At 46.4% G+C, this 6,349-nt stretch overlaps 1 long non-coding RNA gene across 1 annotated transcript; it reads left to right on the forward strand.

Annotated features, from left to right (window-relative positions):
• Positions 1-1,597: 1,597 nt before the first annotated feature.
• LOC116834677 (uncharacterized) lies at positions 1,598-5,683 on the forward strand. The gene is made up of 3 exons (XR_012654685.1): positions 1,598-1,682; positions 2,037-2,143; positions 2,658-5,683. It is a non-coding gene; the product is annotated as an uncharacterized LOC116834677 (long non-coding RNA).
• Positions 5,684-6,349: the final 666 nt, after the last annotated feature.

Genomic DNA, 6,349 nt, shown 5'->3' on the forward strand with positions numbered 1-6,349 from the left:
ATGAAAGTATCTTGTTAATTAAATCTAGGCCCTATAATGCGTGTTATGATTTTGGTTTATATATAACTATTGATTTCCATTATTTCTACTTCCTATTATTTGAATCTCTATGCTTTTTTAAATAAATGTATACTTGGTTCCACTATAAACATATCTAAGTGCTGTATCTTAAGTAGACTGGTGATCTGAAGTGGAATTGGTAAGTTGTTTGTTCTCTGCATGCAGCAAATCTGCTAATACTGTGAGTGTCCTGTGGACCAGGGGCTGAATACTCCAGGGAGGGCACGAGGGGCAGAAGTAGGGTTGCCAACTTTCTAATCGCACAAAACCAAACACCCTTGCCCCGCCCTGAGGCCCTGCGCTGCCCCTTCTCTGAGGCCACGCCTTTGCTCACTCCATCCACCCTCCCTCCGTTGCTCACTCTCCTTCACCCTCACTCACTTTCAGCGGGCTAGGGTAGGGGGTTTGGGTGTGGGAAAGGGGTGAGGACTCTGGCTGGGGGAGTAGGTTCTGGGGTGGGGCCAGGGATGAGAGGCTTGGGGTGTAGGAGGGGGCTCAGGGCTGGGGCAGGATGTTGAAGGGGTGCAGGCTCTGGGAGGGAGTTTGGGTATGGGAGGAGACTCCAGACTGGGACAGGGGATTGGGGTGCGGGAGGAGGTGTGAGGTCCCAGCAGCACTTACCGTGGCTCCCAGGTCCCTGCAGCCCCTAGATGCATGGGCATCCAGCGTGGCTCCGCACACTGCCCTCCCACCTGCAAGTGCCACACCCACAGCTCCCATTGGTCACAGTTCCTGGCCAATAGGAGCTGCCGAGCCAGCACTAGGGGTGGGGACAGTGCGCAGAGCATCCCTGGCTGCCCATGCGTCTAGGGGCCACAAGGACCTGGTGGTTACTTCTGGGAGCTGCACTAAGCTAGGGCAGGCAGGGAGCCCCAAGCCCTCGCTGTGCCGCCTATTGGACTTTTAACAGCCTGGTCAGCGGTGCCAACCGGTGCCGCCACAGTCCCTTTTTGACAGGGCATTCAGGTCAAAAACCAGATGCCTGGCAACTCTAGAGCAGAGTGTGCTTATTGCTAATCTGTAGAGAGACCCCAGAGCCTTCAAGGCCTAGAGAGGAGAGCTTGTGTTGCTGATGGAGTTGGGGAGCTGAGCATTGGCAGGCACAGACGAGGTTTCCTTATGCTAAGGGAAGATGGGAGCAACGTGCCTCACAACTCTGGGTACCCCCAGGAAGTATCACAGATCCAGACTTCCTCTTCCCCCAACCCCACTTGATTGTTTTATATAAATCTTTTGGTTCAGATAAATCTATCTATCTGGTCAGATTCTAATCTGCCGTACACTTGAGTAATTCCATTGTTTTCAGTGGGATTGGACCAGATGTACATCAGTTTTACTAAGATCAGAATTTGGCTTAGTTCGTAATATACAGCAATTCCATCTGTTAGTGTTTTCATTCAGAGAAACCAAGTCTTGTAGCTGTAACTATTTTTTCTATCTTCTTTATCTCCCACGACCACTCATTCCAATAGCACTATCTGGACTGCCGCCTGCAGCCTTAAAGTCTCAACCAGGAGGCTATCTTTCTCAGTGCCCTGTGCAATGAGGTCTGAGCTGCTCTGGAGAATGAAACAGCTGAAGTGAAACCTGAAGCAACTGGTTGAAAACTTCACCATTAAGAGGTTTCACTTCCCAAATAGTGCTGTGCTATAAATAGTCTGTGCAATGGGATATGACATTTACTCCCACACGAGATAGACAGTATGCTTTGTAACCTGTGTATTATGGGCCTTAACCCATGAGTTAGCTGACCAGCAAAATAGGGCAAGGAACCCACCGCTTCTCTCAGCTAGACTTGTGAAACTGCACTCAAGTCAATGAGGGTTGCACTGGTGAGGTCAGGACAGAATTGGACCCAGATTTACTGCATGTGTGCACAGGAAAAAACTCTTCCAGTGTCATTTCAAACTCTGAGATCATTTCACATAGCTAAAGGCTTCTGTCTCAGGACTTACTATATTTTGCACTTTTATCAGGGGCAGTGGATCTACGTTACCACCCATGTGCATCATTCCTTGTGAATTGCGTGCACATGCAAGGGGGTGAAGGCGAGTGCAGGACGCAGGATCTGGCCAGGGAGCAGGTAAGCATCCTACCCTCACCCCACCAAGTCTCAGTTGCTCCCCTCACTCCCCACGCAGAGCACATACCCCATGTCCCTTCCTATTCCTGATACCCCAACTTCCCCACTCTGCCCCATTGCCCCAACTCCCACCTGCTCCCCATGCAGGGCGAGCTTCCTTTGCCTCTCACTTCCATAGTACCTTCCATCCGAGGATCTCAAAGCACTTTACTCCGAAAGCAATGCAGCCAGTGGAACTCAGGAAAACTTGATTACATTTCTGGCACTGCTACAATCTCTCTGCCTCCAGTCCCCGTCAGTAAAAGAAGGATAATAGAGCCTTTGCCTTTTTTGTCTTCTGCCAGTGTAAGCTCTTTGGGAAAGGAATCTCACTTACTATGTCTTTATACAGTGCCTATTGCATTGGGGGCCCCATCTCAGGTGAGGTCTTCAGGTACTACTATGCTAAATAATTTTATCAGCATCACATCACAAAATCCCCACAGAATAAATCTGTATTATCCCTATTTTTTAGGAATGGAGAAACAGAGGCATGGAGATTCCTAGATTTTAAGGCCAGAAGGGACCATATAATGATCCAATCTGATCTCTTGTGTAGCACAGGTCAGAGAATTTCACCCAATGATTCTCGTGTCAAGCCTATATCTTCCAGCTGAGCTAGAGCACATCTTTTAGAATTATAAGGGAAGCGACTTGTCCCTGGTCACACAGCAAATCAGCTGCAAAAAACTAATTTTTACAAAAGGTAAAAAAGGAGTTTTTCAATAAGTTGTTGTGGCCTATTCCAGACATGCCACCCAATGAGAAGATAATTATTGGAGCAGATCTAAAGGCATACGTTGGAATGGCAAAGGCTGGATATGAAACAGTTCAAGGAGGGCCCAGCATTGGAACCAGAAGCTCTGAGGGGGAATGGTCATACAGACTTGTCTGGTACTACACACACTTTCAGAAGAGGGAAAGCCACCTCATAACTTTTGCCAGTGGAGGATGCAAGTCTCAAATTAATTTCTTTTTAATAAGAAGAATTAATAGATCATGAATAATGAATTATGGGGTAATACTCAGCAAGTGCATTGTGAAGCAACACAGACATCTTCTTATGAACTTCAGAATGCAGAGACCTCAGCAACATCTGAACTCCTGGGCACAGGAAACACCTAAGTAGTGGAAACTTAAAAGATTTTTTTCATTCGTATAAGAAGTAATGTGTCGATTTCCTGACTACACACAGAGATGTTTGGAGGATAATTGATACAAACTAAAGTTAATATTGCTGATAAATGGCACATGAAGTCCTAGGAGTGATGACACCAGTGTCAAAAGGGAGACTTGGTAGTGGAATCCACAAGTTAAAGAATCCACTGAGAGGAAAAAAATAACTTTTAAAAAATGGCAGGCCAGTGGATTACGCAGTGATAACATGGCTTCTATGAAGGCAAAAAAGGGGCACAAGATATCAAATTATTTTACAAACCTGTTCAATTATATTCTTATGCGAGAGGGTAAAAGCTTTATGATGCCTTAAACATGAAGGAGACATTACACTATGGGCTGGTTATCGCCCAATGAAGCTGATGTCACAGGGTATTAAAATATGGGAGAAGATTATTGAAAAGCATCCTCTGCATGGAAAAGTTGAAATTTGGAAGGGTCAGTACAGATTTATGCTAGGAAATACAATTGATGCTATATATGGTCTATGAATCCTCATGGAGAAATTCAGAGAAAAGAGATGGGCCTGGACTTTGTGGACTTGGAGAAGGTATACAATCATGTACAAAGAGGATTTAGTGAAGTTTGCGATGTAGTGGTGTGTCAGCAGGATCTTTCTGTCTTATCCAGGATATGTATGATGGAGTGACGACTTGAGCCATAAAAAAAATGGGGCTACAACAGAGAATTTCCAATAAATGCCGATCTGCACCAGGGATCAGTGTTGAGCTCCTTTTTGTTGAGCATTGTCTTGGATGTGATATGTGAGAATCAGGGCTGATGAGAGGCGGGTGGGAAGCCGGCACAAATTACCGGGGCCCAGCTTCCCCGGCCCTGTTTAGCCGGTCCACCCTTGCTGGGGGGTCCGAAAAAATTTTTTCACCAGGGTCCGAACCCGCTCTCGACATCCCTGGTGAGAATGTACAAAAGGAGCTCCCTTAGAACATACTCTTCACTGATGACTTCGTGATAGATGCAGAAGATTTGTGAGACTCTGCAAGTGGCAACACGGTTTTGAGTATGAGGGACTTAACCTGAACATTGGTAAGACTTAGGCTATGAAAACTGAGGGAGGAGAACCCACCATAAAGGATATCACAGGCACAGACCTTATAATGAAAGAACTGAAATACCCTAGGATCAATGGTTGCTGACAACGATGCCCTCCTGATTGCTGCCGGGCATTGTACCGCAATTGCTTGGTGCAAATGGCAGGAGCTGACTCCAGTTCTCCATGATAAGGATGCTAACGTTAAAAAGGTAGAGTGTATCGAACTGTAAATCAACCCATCCTAATGTACAGAACAGAGATTTGCCAGCAATCAGAAAAGAAATCACTATACTGTCCCCCACAGGAATAAAGATGTTGAGATGATGAAATGGTTGGAGGGTCCATGAAAGGAAATAAAATAAGATTGCAAGGGGTCTAATGCATGTTGCTCCAACTGAAAACAAGTTGAGGGAGACTAGGCTACAGTATTATGGACTTGTCTGGCCGAGACCTGAGAGTTGTATTGATAGGATGGCTCTTGTAATGATCATGAATGGAAAATGACCAAGAGGGAGGCCAAAGACTCGGTACGTGGACTGAATATCAGCAGAGCTTAGAGAGACCAATTTGCACAACTGCCAGGCATACAAGCATACGTTTTGGAAGTAGGCTACAAAAGTCTCTGACCTAGTGACAGAGGATGTGGAAAAAGCTAATGTACTCAATGCTTTTTTTGCCTCTGTCTTCACGAACAAGGTCAGCTCCCAGACTGCTGCACTGGGCAGCACAGTACGGGGAGGAGGTGACCAGCCCTCTCTGGAGAAAGAAGTGGTTCAGCATGATTTAGAAAAACTGGACGAGCACAAGTCCATGGGGCCGACTGCGCTGCATCCAAGGGTGCTAAAGGAGTTGGTGGATTTGATTTCAGAGCCATTGGCCATTATCTTTGAAAACTCATGGTTATCGGGGAAGGTCCTGGATGACTGGAAAAAGGCTAATGTAATGCCTATCTTTAAAAAAGGGAAGGAGGAGGATCCGGGGAACTACAGGCCGGTCAGCCTCACCTCAGTCCCTGACAAAATCATGGAGCAGGTCCTCAAGGAATCAATTCTGAAGCACTTAGAGGAGAGGAAAGTGATCAGGAACAGTCAGCATGGATTCACCAAGGGCAGTCATGCCTGACTAAACTAATTGCCTTCCATGATGCGATAACTGGCTCTTGTGGATGAGGGGAAAGCAGTGAACGTGTTATTCTTTGTCAGAGGGGTAGCTGTATTAGTCTAGATCTTTAAAAGCAGCAAAGAGTCCATGCATGCATCCGACGAAGTGGGTATTCACCCACGAGCTTATGCTCCAATACATCTTATTAGTCTATAAGGTGCACAGGACTCTGTTATTCTTTGACTTTAGCAAAGCTTTGTATGGTCTCCCACAGTATTTTGCCAGCAAGTTAAAGAAGTATGGGCTGGATGAATGGACTATAAGGTGGATAGAAAGCTGGCTAGATCATCGGGCTCACAGGTAGTGATCAATGGCTCCATGTCTAGCTGGCAGCCAGTATCAAGAGAGGTGCCCCAAGGGTCCGTCCTGGGCCGGTTTTTTTCAATATCTTCATTAATGATCTGGAGGATGGCATGGACTGCACCCTCACAAGTTTGCAATGACACTAAACTGGGGGGAGAGTGGTAGATACGCTGGAGGGTAGGGATAGGATACAGAGGGACCTAGACAAATTAGAGGATCAGGCAAAAAGAAATCTGATGACGTTCAACAAGACAAGTGCAGAGTCCTGCACCTAGGATGAAGAATCCCATGCACTGCTACAGACTGGGACCGAATGGCTAGGCAGCAGTGCTGCAGAAAGGACCTAGGGGTTCCAGTGGATGAGACTGAATCTGAGTCGACAGTGTGCCTTGTTGCCAAGAAGGCTAACTGCATTTGGGCTGTATAAGTAGGGGCATGCCAGCAGATCAAGGGAACTAATCATTCCCCTCTATTCA

The sequence above is a fragment of the Chelonoidis abingdonii genome, chromosome 21 (assembly GCF_003597395.2).
Source record: "Chelonoidis abingdonii isolate Lonesome George chromosome 21, CheloAbing_2.0, whole genome shotgun sequence".
In the NCBI taxonomy this organism is placed as follows: Eukaryota; Metazoa; Chordata; order Testudines; family Testudinidae; genus Chelonoidis; species Chelonoidis abingdonii.